Raw genomic sequence first — 14,157 nt, 5'->3', positions numbered from 1 at the left:
GTTTACCCATCTTGAAGAACAGCTCTGAAGATAAAGAGAGATAATTCATGAAAACACCTAGACACAGTAAGGGCCCAATATCTATTAGTTTCCTTCCCTTTACTTTTTATTTCCCTTTCTTTGCTCCATTCTATTAATAGAGAAGGACTGAGTACTCAAGATTCAGTGAAGAGTTCCCTTGATACCACGAATAAAATAACGAAGTTTTTGTCTTTTTCTTGGTTCCAGCTAGATATTTTATCTCCCTGCCAAAGCTGCTTACATACCAAATTGCTCTTTCCACATCTTGTTGTCAAAAACCTGTAGATATAATCCTGGTGTCTGGAACTCTGTCTGCCATAGACCCAGCTTTCATATGCCACTGTCCTTCTCTGTTTAAGATACTGAAATACTTGCCTTATCTTCAAATGTTGATGGTGACTAGCACTTGACCCATTCCTGGAGACCGCTGTAACTCTCAAGTGCCAAGTGTTGTGCCTTATCATTTTACAATACATAGACATCTTCAGCTTTGCATTCCCAGTTCTCTACCTCATGCCCTGTCACACTGAGCACATCTGCTACCAAGATCCTGCCCCAACTGAAACCAGAGACAAACCATCACACCATATTCAAGACTTCCAGGGTGTCATGGTCTCAAAACTTTGAACATGGTACATATAGCAGTCTCTTACCAGCATTTACTAGGGATCTCAGCTTTTCTTTTTTTTTTTTTTTTTGCTACAAAATGTATTACTTTCTTTATATTTTCCTTTTTTCATGTTACTTCCTGTTATATTTTTCCTGATTTTCAATTACCAAATCATCTAACTCTCACACACTATAATGTATATACTTATTAATCATTATTTTTTCAGTCTTGTTCTACTATGGCCAAAAGATGACAGGAAAAGGAAGAATAAAGATGGTCTAGTCTTTGAAGTTGTCTTTGGACCTGAGGTCAATAAGAAAGGACAAAAACAAGAAGAACTTGGGTGATATCCATGCATTCATAGTTGAATGAATTCAAAGAATATTTATTGAGAATCTACCATGCACTTTGCAACATGCTCACTGTTGGGAGGTGAAGATATTGATATTATCCTTTGAACTGAGATGGAACTCTGAGACTGAAAAATGAAGTAGACAATTCTATACAGTTTATTGTGGGTAACATATATATAGATAAGAAAGATCTGGTGGACGATGATCCAGAGACATTTGCAACTGCACTCCATGTCACAAAAAGGGGTACAAGGGAATTTAAAGGGGTCAAAGCTAAAAATCGAATCTGACTACTAAGGAAAGCCTTGTTTACACCAACAGGACCTGGCAGTTTTTCCTTACAGCAGGGTTCTCATGACTTTAACCATGTGCATCAGCAAAAGGCACTCTTCCAGTTTTCAAATCAGATGAAGGCAAGGGTAAATGTTGATAGGGAACTTATCTGAATTCAACCCATTTCTGTGAGTGGGCTAAAAGTTCAGTCATGCAGAAATGGGAGGGGGTGGAAATGTGAGCCTAAGATGGAGTTGAGAAAATGGAGTCAGTGGGGTTCAGCCACACCCTAGCCATATATTTGAGGGGAAAAGAAAACTTACATGTTCTTGATGAAACAGTTGTCCAATGATTATAAATACATGTAAACATTTCAAGGGTGGATAATGCTATCAAAGATGTTCCATTGCATTATGAAAGTGTAATAGTAGGAGCAGACTTTATGGCTGAGAGGAGACTGGTTCATGGAAGTTGTAAGAAAAAGAAGTAAATAGCCTAAGAAATTATTTAATTTCAGCTAGTGATAAATGCTATGAAGAAAAGTTAAGCAGAATAAGGAAATAGACAGTGGTGGAGTGAAAGGAACTTTAGTGTGGCCAGGGAAGTCCTCTCTGGGGAGATATTTGAACAAAAACATGAATGTCATGAAGAATGAGCACCATAATTTTATGAGGGAAAAGTATTCCAGGTAAGGGAACAGCAAATGAAAACACTGAGTTGGGAGGTAGATGGCTCTGCAGTAGGCAGACCTAGTAATCTTTAAGAAAGGTTAAAAAGATCTATGATAGTGTCACAAAATCAATGAAAGCCACAATGTACATAAACACTTATATCATGATAAAGATGTTGGTTTTAACCCTAAAAGCATTAGAAAATCATTATGACTCTTAATTTGGCTTGTGTACATGTGGGGGAAAAGAAAAACCTGATCTTACTTACATTTGGAAAAGAAATATGTAATATGTAAGTCATTTTCTTTTATATCTTGTTACAAATATTGGGACACATACTTGCTGATCCTCATGTGATATATTGCCTCTAGGCATTTATTTAGGACTATAGTTGCTGGGCAAAAGATGTGTGTGGCATGATGCCCAATTGTATACCAAAGGAGTTTTGCTGCTGTTCCACCTCTTTGTCAATATTAGTGCTATTGAATATTTTAATCTTTATAAATCAAGTGGTGTAAAATGATATCTCCTTCTGGTTTAATTTATAATTCTCTGCATTCTAATGAGGTTGAGTATGTGTTAATAAATCATTTGTCCATTTATATTTCTTATTTTGTGAAAGCCTTTTCAAGTCTCTTGCCTGATTTCTATTGTTTTGTTTGTCTCTTTTTACCAATTGATAAGTAATTTATGTGTTCTAAATTTGATTCCTTTAGTTTTTGTCTTGCATGTCTTTCTGAACTTTATTCCTCTGTTTATTTTTTAAATTAATATCTCTATCATGTCTATTATGGACTGAATTTTGTCCATCCAAAATTCCTATGGTGAATCTCTAATACCCCATGTGACTGTATTTGGAGATAGAGCTATTAAGGAGGTAATTAAAGTTAAATGAGGACATAAGAATGCAACCCTAATCCAATAGTACTGGTGTCCTTATAAAAAGAGGAAGAGGGCTTCCCTGGTGGTGTAGTGGTTGGGAGTCTGCCTGCCAATACAGGGGACACGGGTTCGAGCCCCAGTCCAGGGAGATCCCACATGCCACAGAGCAGCTGGGCCCGTGAGCCATGGCCGCTGAGACTGCACATCCGGAGCCTGTGCTCCGCAACGGGAGAGGCCATGGCAGTGAGAGTCCCACGTACCGAAAAAAAAAAAAAAAAAAGAGAGGAAGAGAGTTTGCTTTCTCCCTGCACATACAGACAGAGAAAAGACCAGGTAAGATTCCATCTTCAAGTCAAAGAAAGAGGTCATCCCAGAAACCACGTGGTACATTGATCATGGACTTCTAGCCTCCAGAACTGTGAGAAAATTAATTTCCATTTCTTAGGCCGGGGTTCCCAACCCCCAGGCCATGGACTGGTAGCAGTTCCTGCTGTTAGGAACCAGGCCACACAGCAGGAGGTGAACAGCAGGCGAGCAAGCGGAGCTTCACCTATATTTACAGCTGCTCCCCATTGCTCGCATTACTGTCTGAGCTCCGCCTCCTGTCAGCATTATGGTGAGTTATATAATTATTTCATTATATATTACAATGTAATAATAATAGAAATAAAGGGCACAATAAAAGGAATGTGCTTGAATCATCCCCAAACCATCCCCTCACCCCCTTCTGTGGAAAAATTGTCTTCCACAAAACCGGTCCCTGTTGCCAAAAATGTTGGGGACTGCTGGTTTAGGCCACCGATCTGTGATATCTTGTTATGGCAGCCCAAACAAACTAATACGGTATCTCTTCATGAATGGAAGGTTTTCAATTTAATTTTGTCAAATTCATCAATGATTTTTAATATTAATATTCTTTGTTTTTGTCTTTAATTTCTCATGCCTTATCTCATAGAGATATGTTCTATATTTTATATTGAAGAAATTAAATTTTACCTTTTATGTTTAAGGATTTATTCCACCTAGAATTGTATTTTGTATAAGATAGTGTGATTGCATTAGATAATATTGTATAAAGTGTATAATCATATATAGCACACTTTTTATAATATATAGTATATTCATTATTATATCATTTATTATATACATATGCATTTAGTATGAATGACTAATTGCCTCAGCCTGTCTTAGTCAGCTGCTATAATAATATACCATAGACTGGGTGGCTTAAACAGCAGACATTTATTTCACACAGTTCTGGAGGTTGGGAAGTTCAAGATTAAGGTGCCAGAATATTTGGTTCCTGGTAAGATCCCTCTTCCTGGTTTGCAGATGGCCAACTTCTTGCTGTATCCACACATGGTGAAGAGAGAGAGTGCTCTGGGTTCTCTTCCTCTTAAAAGGACACTAATTCCATTGTACAGACCCCACCTCTCATGACATTACCTAAACCTAATTATCTCCCAAAGGCCCCACTTCCAAATATTATCACATTGGGGGTTAGGACTTCAAGATATTAATTTGGGGGGGCACAAACATTCAGTCTATAATATAACACTATGTGTTATCTAATTTATTCTTTAATCCAATTCTACACTGCCCTAGTTAATTCAGTTGGGTACTATGTCTTGGTATCTGGAATGTATAATTGTCTCAACATTTTCTTCAGGAAAGTCTTGTGATTTTTGTCATTTGCTTTTCCATAAATTTGGAAATCAGCTTAATAATTCCACTAAAATTCTATTGGAGTTTTGATTGTAATTAAATTGATGCACAGGTCAATACAAAGAGAATAGTCACATTTTTATAGTGGCTATCAATAAACATTATTTAGCTCTCCTCTTATTTTCGCCTTCTTTTATAATTTTCTCTAGAAGTCTGTCACATCCTTTATTATATTAGTTCTCAGACACCTTCTATTTTTGGATGCTATTGTAAAGGGAAATATTTATTTAACTATATTTAATAATTATATATTTAATTTTATATTTTAATTATATTTTTTATTTTTATTTTAATTATATATATTTAATTATATTATATTTTTCTGAATTATGCTGGTATATAGAAATACAATTGATCTTGTGTATATTGATCTTACAGCTCACAGCTGTATTGCTGAACTCTCTTATTATTACTAATAATTTTTCTGTAAGTGCTTTCTGGTTTTCTATGTAAACAATCATAATATCTGAAAATAAGTTGTTTTGTCTTTATATTTCTGATTCTATGCCTTTAATTTCTCTTTTATTATCTTACTTTGCTGGTCCAGGATATCTAGCATAATGTTGACTGAAAATGATGATAATGGGCATCTACGCCTTATTCTTGATTTTAAAGAAAATGCTTTAAAATATTTACCCATGTGGTAGATTATTGTCTCTGGTTTTTGTTTCCCTTGTTGCTTTTCTTTATCAGGTTAAGGAATTGTGTGATATTGTGATTTATAATATGAAAGATATATTTTGTCTTCATCACATTCCTGGTACAGAGATCCTAAAACTCTCGGAATTTTTTGTGATGAGAAAAATAAAAATGTCTGTTAAAAGTTATGTTAATGAGGAGACTTGGAAAACACCTTAGGATGGGAGCTGGTTACCAGGAGAACACATCATGTGATTTAAAGTGTGGAACTTTCAGACTTATCTCCCTGACCTCCCAGAGGGCAGAGGGGCTAGAAATTGTGTTCAATCATCAATGGCCAATGATTTAATCAGCCATAGATATGTAATTAAACCTCCATAACACCCCCAAAGTATGGGTTTCATAGAGCTTCCAGTTGGTGAACATGTAGATATTTGGGGAGAGTGGCAGGCTTGTAGAGGACGTGGAAGCTCCACACCATTTCCTTACACCTTGCCCTATGACCCTCTTCCATCTAACTGTTCTTGAGTTATACCCTTTTACAATAAGCTGGTAATCTAATAAGTAGAATATTTATCTTAGTTCTGTGAACTCCTCTAGCAAATTAAGCAAACCCAAGGAGGGAACTGAGGAATTTTTCAATCCATAGATGGTTGGTCAAGAGCACAGGTGATAAACTGGACTCACAATTGGCATCTGAAGAGGTGGGAGGGGAAGTCTTGTATGACTGAGCCTTTAAACTGTGGGATCTGGTGCCATCACAGTTTAATAATGTCTAGACATGACTTGAACTGTAGGAGACAGAGCTGGTGTCTGATAATTGCATGGTGTAGGGAAGGTACCCACATATCAGATTTGGTGATCAGAATCGGAAAGTTTCATTCTGTTTCTTGTTTAACAGGACATTTTGTTGTATGTTGATATCACATTCTACTAAATATTCTTTCTCTGTCTATCAAGATGGCTATTTTCTTTTTAATCTGTTTATGTAATAAAATACTTTAATAGACTGTTAACTGTTAACCTAAACATTGATTTCTGTGATAGACTCAACTTAATAGCATGATAAATTTGATTTACTAATATTTGAGTTAAAATATTTTGCCTGTAGTAAGAATGTATTTGCTGTAATTCCCTTCTTTTTAGTAGTAAAGTTATGTTGGGGAAAGTGGAATAATCTGCTCCTTAAGTACTGGTTAGTTATAGCAGATGGTCTCAATACCCTACCCTCACACTCAGTCTCAGACATATAGACTATAGTTTTCTTTCTTTGTGACATCCTTGTCTTGTTTTGGTATCAAGGTGATGGTGGCCTCATAGAATGAGTTTGGGAGTGTTCCTCCCTCTGCTATATTTTGGGAGAGTTTGAGAAGGATAGGTGTTAGCTCTTCTCTAAATGTTTGATAGAATTCGCCTGTGAAGCCATCTGGTCCTGGGCCTTTGTTTGTTGGAAGATTTTTAATCACAGTTTCAACTTCAGTGCTTGTGATTGGTCTGTTCATGTTTTCTATTTCTTCCTGATTCAGTCTTGGCAGGTTGTGTATTTCTAAGAATTTGTCCATTTCTTCCAGGTTGTCCATTTTATTGGCATAGAGTTGCTTGTAGTAATCTCTCATGATCTTTGGTATTTCTGCAGTGACAGTTGTTACTTCTCCTTTTTCATTTCTGATTCTGTTGATTTGAGTCTTCTCCCTTTTTTTCTTGATGAGTCTGGCTAATGGTTTATCAATTTCGTTTATCTTCTCAAAGAACCAGCTTTTAGTTTTATTAATCTTTGCTATCGTTTCCTTCATTTCTTTTTCATTTATTTCCAATCTGATCTTTATGATTTCTTTCCTTCTGCTAACTTTGGGATGTTTTTGTTCTTCTTTCTCTAATAGCTTTAAGTGCAAGTTTAGGTTGTTTATTCGAGATGTTTCCTGTTTCTTAAGGTAGGATTGTATTGCTATTAACTTCCCTCTTAGAACTGCTTTTGCTGCATCCCATAGGTTTTGGGTCGTCGTGTCTCCATTGTCATTTGTTTCTAGGTATTTTTTGATTTCCCCTTTGATTTTTTCAGTGATCACTTCGTTATTAAGTGGTGTGTTGTTTAGCCTCCATGTGTTTGTATTTTTTACAGTTCTTTTCCTGTAATTGATATCTTGTCTCATAGCATTGTGGTCAGAAAAGATACCTGATATGATTTCAATTTTCTTAAATTTACCAAGGCTTGATTTATGACCCAAGATATGATCTATCCTGGAGAATGTTCCATGAGCACTTGAGAAAAATGTGTATTCTATTGTTTTTGGATGGAATATCCTGTAAATATCAATTAAGTCCATCTTGTTTAGTGCATGTTTTGTTTAATGTCCATCATTTAAAGCTTGTGTTTCCTTATTTATTTTCATTTTGGATGATCTGTCCAATGGTGAAAGTGGGGTGTTAAAGTCCCCTTCTATGATTGTGTTACTGTCGATTTCCCCTTTTATGGCTGTTAGTATTTGCCTTATGTATTGAGGTGCTCCTATGTTGGGTGCATATATATTTATAATTGTTATATCTTCTTCTTGGATCGATCCCTGGATCATTATATAGTGTCCTTCTTTGTCTCCTCTAATAGTCTTTATTTTAAAGTCTATTTTGTCTGATATGAGAATTGCAACTCCAGCTTTCTTTTGGTTTCCATTTGCATGGAATATCTTTTTACGTCCCCTCACTTTCAGTCTGTATGTGTCCCTAGGTCTGAGGTTTGTCTCTTGTATTCAGCATATATACAGGTTTTATTTGTTTTTTATCCATTCAGCCACTTTATGTCTTTTGGTTGGAGCATTTAGTCCATTTACATTTAAGGTAGTTATCAATATGTATGTTCCTAATACCATTTTCTGACTTGTTTTGAGTTTGTTATTGTAGGTCTTGTCCTTCTCTTGTGTTTCTTGCCTAGAGAATTTCCTTTAGCATTTGTTGTAAAGCTGGTTTGGTAGTGCTGAATTCTCTTAGCTTTGGCTTGTCTGTAAAGATTTTAATTTCTCAGTCGAATCTGAATGAGATCCTTACTGGGTAGAGTAATCTTGGTTGTAGGTTTTTCCCTTTCATCACTTTAATTATGTCCTGCCAGTCCCTTCTGTCTTTGCAGAGTTTCTGCTGAAATATCAGCTGTTAACCTTATGGGGATTCCCTTGTTTGTTATTTGTTGTTTATCCCTTTTTGCTTTTAATATTTTTTCTTTGTATTTAATTTTTGATAGTTTGATTAATATGTTTATTGGTGTGTTTCTCCATGGATTTATACTGTATGGGATTCTCTGTGCTTCCTGGACTTGATTCACTCTTTAATGATATTAGGGACATTTTCAAATATAATATCTTCAAATATTTTCTCAATCCCTTTCTTTTTCTCCTCCTCTTCTGGGACCCCCATAATTTGAATATTGGTGTGTTTAATATTGTCCCAGAATTCTCTGAGAGTGTACTCAGTTATTTTCTTTTTTAAAAAAATTCTGCTCTGCAGTAATTATTTCCACTATTTTATCTTCCAGATCACTTATCCATTATTCTGCCTCAGTTATTCTGCTATTGATTCCTTCTAGAGAATTTTTCATTTCATTTATTGTGTTGTTCATCACTGTTTGCTTCCTCTTTAGTTCTTCTAGGTCTTTGTTAAATGTTTCTTGTACTTACTCCATTCTCTTTCCAAGATTTTGGATCATCTTTACTATCATTACTCTGAATTATTTTTCAGGTATACTGCCTATTTCTTCTTAATTTGTTTGTTTTATTGGGTTTTTACCTTGCTCTTTCATCAGTTGTGTGTTTCTCTGTATTTCCATTTTGGTTAATTTACTTTGTTTGGGGTCTCCTTTTCATAGGCTGCAGTTTTGTAGTTCCCATTATTTTTGGCGTCTGCCCCTAGTGGTTAATTTTGTTCAGTGGGTTTTGCAGGCTTCCTGGTAGAGGGGACTGGTGCCTGTGTTCTTGTGGATGAGGCTATCTTGTCCCTCTGGTTTGCAGCAATGCACTCTGTGGTGTGTTTTGGGGTGTCTCTGACCTTATTATGATTTTAGGTTGCCTCTTTTTTAATGGGTGGGGTTGTGTTCCTGTCTTGCTTGATTTTTTGCATAGGGTATCCAGCTGTGTAGTTTTCTGGTAATTAAGTCGATTTGGGTCTTAACTTTGAGATGGAGATCTCTGGGAGAGCTTTTGCCGTTTGATATTCCATGGAGACAGGAGGTCTCTGGTGGACCAATATCCTGAACTTGGTTCTCCTACCTCAGAGGCACAGGTGTGACATGTGGCTGGAGAATGAGGATCCTGTCAGGCACATAGCTCAGAAAAAATGGAGAAAAAAGAAAGAAAGAAAGAGAAAAGTTTTCAAATAAAAAATTTTAAAAAGTTATTAAAAATTAAAAATTATTAAAAAGTAATAAAAAATAAATAAAGAAGAGAGCAACTAAATCCAGAATCTAATGCACCAATGATAACAAGTGCTAAATACTATACTAAAAGAAAAAAAAGAAAAAAGGGGAAAAAATGGAGAGACTGAACGTTAGGACAAATTGTAGAAGCAAAGCTGTACAGACAAAATCACACAAAGAAGTATATATATGCACACTCACAAAAAGAGAAAACGGAAATATATATATATATATATATATATATATATATATATATTAAAAAAAGGAAGAGAGCAACCAAATCAATAAACAAATCTACCAATGATAATAAATTCTAAATGCTAAAATAAGGTAAACATAAGACCAGAAACAAATGAGATACAGAAAGCAAACCCCAAGTCTGCAGTTGCTCTCAAATTCCAGTGCCTCAATTTTAGTCTATTCAGGTTCCACAGATGCAGGGTACATCAAGTTGATTGTGGAGATTTAATCCTCTGCTCCTGAGGCTGCTGAGAGAGATGTCCCTTTCTCTTCTTTGTTCACACAGCTCCCGGGGTTAGCTGTGGATTTGGCTCCACCTCTGCCTGTAGGTGGACTGAGGGCGTCTATTGCCTGCCCAGACAGGCGGGGGTTAAAAGAGTGGCTTATTAGGGGGCTCTGGCTCACTCAGTCCTGGGCAGAGGAAGCAGTAAGGAATGTGGGGCGAGCCTGTGGTGGCAGAGGCCAACGTGACTTTACAAGAGCCTGAGGCATGCCGTGTATTCTCCCAGGGAAGTTGTCCCTGGATCACAGGACACTGGTAGTGGCAGGCTGTACAGGCTCTCATGAGGGGAGGTGTGGATAGTTACCTGTGCTTGTACACAGGCTTCTTGGTGGCTGCAGCTGCAGCTGCAGCATTTCATGCCAGTCTCTGGTGTCTGCACTGGTAGCTGTAGTTCGTGCCCATCTCTGGAGCTCGTTTAGGCAGTGCTCTGAATTCCCTCTCCTCGCTCACCCCAAAACAATCGTCTCTTGCCTCTTAGGCAGTTCCAGACTTCTTCCTGGACTCCCTCCTGGCTAGCTGTGGGGCACTAGCTCCCTTCAGTCTGTATTCACACAGCCAAACCCAGTCTTCTCCTTGGGATCTGACCTCCGAAGCTGGAAACTCAGCTCCCAGCCTCGACCCACCCTGGCAGGTGAGCAGACAAGCCTCTCAGGCTGGTGAGTGTTGGTCAACACTGTTCCTCTAAGTGGGAATCTCTCCACTCTGCCTTTTTCACTCCTATTGCTGTGCTCTCCTCCATGTCTCCAAAACTTACCCAGTGCCACTCCCCAGTATCTGCCAGTGACAGGGTTTCCTAGTGTGTGGAAACTTTTCCTCCTTCCCAGCTCCCTCCCAGAGGTGCAGGTCCTGTCCCTATTCTTTTGTCTCTGTTTTTTCTTTTTTCTTTTGCCCTACCCTGGTACATAGGGAGTTTTTTGCCTTTTGGGAAATCTGAGGTTTTCTGCCAGCATTCAGTAGGTGTTCTGTAGGATTTGTTCCACATATAGATGTATTTTTCAATTTGCTTTTTTTTTTTTTTTCGGTATGTGGGCCTCTCACTGTTGTGGCCTCTCCTGTTGCGGAGCACAGGCTCTGGACTTGCAGGCTCAGCAGCCTATGGATCATGGGCCCAGCCGCTCCACGGCATGTAGGATCTTCCCGGACCAGGGCATGAACCCGTGTCCCTTTCATCGGCAGGCGGACTCTCAACCACTGCACCACCAGGGAAGCCCTAGATGTATTTTTGATGTATTTGTGGGGAAGAAGGTGATCTCCACATCTTACTCCTCTGCCATCTTGAAGGTTTCCCCTATCTTATTTTCTTGATCACCATTACCAGAAGTTTGTCAATTGTATTAATCTTTTTAAAGAATTCATTTTTAGTTTTATGATTTTTCTTGGTTGTGTCTTTATTTTTATGTTATTAGCTTCTGCTTTCTTTAAAAAAATATTTCCTTTCTTTAGTTTCCTTATGTTTATTCTAAAGGTTAGTTTTTCTAATTGTATAATGTATTATTTATATTTAGCCCTTTTATTTTTAATATAATCATTTAGAATTATTTTTCTTTAATTATCAATTACTTGTCTTACAAATTTTGGTTTATAGTTTTTTCATAGCTTTTTCTAAGTAATTTAAATATTCACTATGCTTTCTACCTTGAATTTTTCAACATTTAGAATTTTATTTTAATATTTATAGATAATCCTGTATATTTTTCTGTCTTGATTTTAGTTTTCTTTCATTACTGATTTTTAACTAATTGTATTGCCATCAAAGAATATGTCAGATTTTTTTATGTATGTTGAGATATGTTTTAAGGCATATTTTAGTATCAGTTTTAATAAACGTTTCAAATAAATTGGAAGGAAACCTGTGCTCTTCACTTTCTGGGTTCATTGTTTGTATGTCTATTTAGTCAGTCCAGTTTGGAACAGATTTGTTCAAATAGCATGTATTCTTAGTGCCTATTTTTCTCCTTTTTCTATGATTGTTAACATGCTAACTCTTAAATTTTGATGGTAGATTTATTAATATCCTTTGCAGCTTTTTCAATTTTTATTTTGTATACTTTAAAACCATAAAAGTAGTGGCATACAAATTTAGAATTATTATATCTCCCTGGCAAACTGAAACCTTTATGTAGTGGCACACTTTACAACATATTTTTTTATATTAGTATAGCCAAATCAGCTGCATTTTAGTTAATATTTTCATGATGTATCTTGTTCAATCTTCCTCTTCTTTTCTGGGTGTTTATATCTTAAATAGGACTTATTGTAGGAAATGTATAATTGTATTTTTCATATAATCAGGCAATCTTTTATTTTAAACTGTGTATAGTCCATTTATATTTACTGTAATAAATTATATATTTGGATTTATTTTACTTTGTAATACTTTCAACTTTCTGTTTCTTTTTCCTGTTTTCTTGACATTTTTATTGACTATTTTTTCTTTTGTGGTTTTTACACTCTATTTCTGCTTACACCAGGGAAAAATTGAAGTTTATATAGAGTAACAAAGGTAAAAGTTTATACATTAAAATAAAATCTCTGGTCACAGTGCATTAGTAGAGCACTTGCTGATAGTTTCAATGGTAGCTTACACCTATGGATTTCTGTTCCTATTTTATTTTAGTGTTCTGAGGATTTTTACTCAGGAATACTCCCACAAGTCAATAATAAAAAGCTAAATACCATTAAAAGAGGTCAAAAACAAACACTTTGCAGAGGAAAATATAGTCATATCTATTCGGCAAATGAAAAAGTGCTCAGCATTATTAGTCATCAGAATGTAACCACCATGAGACACATTTACACTCTCATCAGAATGGCTAAAAATTTTTAAATGACTAAAACACCAAATATCGGTGAGAATGCAGAGCAACTAGAACTTGTAACCATTGTTGAAAACATTCTGACAGTTTATCATAAAACTAAATTTACACCTTTCTACCCTCTAGCCCAGTAATTTACTCCTCCATATATACTCAAAATAAATGAAAATACATGTTCACAAAAATTCTTATATAAAAATGTTTTAGCAACATTATTCACAATAGTAAAAAGTGGAAATAGCCCAGGTGTCCATCAACAGGGGAATGAGTAAACAAAAGGTGATTTATTCACTTAATGAAATATTATTTAACAATAAAAAGGAATATATTACTAATAAATGCAAAAATGAATGAATTTCAAAAAAATACCCAGTGTTAAAAAACCTCATAGATATTAATACACACTGTATGTCTCTACGTATGGACCTCTAGATTAGGTATAAGTAAGTTATAATGGAAAAAAGTCAGGATAATGATTGCCACTGGAGTATGGGAACAGGCTTTCACTGGAAAGGGATATAAGGGGGTTTCCTGGGATGATTGCACTGTTTTATGTTTTGGTACAGGTTTATATATATGGATGTATGCTTTTCTCAAAACTCAATACAAGTTAATTTAAGATTTGTGCATTTCTTTGTATACAAAGAAGAAAAAAATGACAGAAATGAGTTGAACTCTGGTTGATGACATGTTCTGGAATATCAAAACAAAGAGAGATTTTGCCCATACTATGCTTTGAGTCCCATCAAAGAAATGAAATGAATACATGAATGGATGAATGGATGGATGAATGGTGGAGTATAATGAAATGTTTGTGATGTAGTCTGATTGATGAACACAGAGATGTGTAATTCTTTCACCTTTGCTTTATGGGATGCATGGGAGAATTGGGGGGGGACGAGTTTCTAGAGCTTATTCCTCTACTTCTACCTTCCTTTTTTTTCTTTTTTCTTTTAATATATTGTCCTTCTATAACATAGTTTGAATTTTCTTTGCCTCAGCTAATTATTAAAAAAAATACAGAAATGGAAAATCCACTCAGATCATTAACAAAAAATTCTATCATTATCTCTGAATCTGGGGACAGAATTTGTATAATCACTATGAAAGATCTAAGGATCAAACCTTGGACCTACCCTTTTATAATTGTATGATTAGAACACTTTGTGCTTCAATTTCTTCACATGAAAAAGAAGGATGGGATTAAAGCAGAATCTATGTAACAAGGTGTATTTTGCTTTTTGTTTG

The sequence above is a fragment of the Mesoplodon mirus genome, assembly GCF_964341445.2.
Source record: "Mesoplodon mirus genome assembly, chromosome: 13".
NCBI lineage: Eukaryota > Metazoa > Chordata > Mammalia > Artiodactyla > Ziphiidae > Mesoplodon > Mesoplodon mirus.
Note: the sequence above shows the minus strand (reverse complement) of the source record.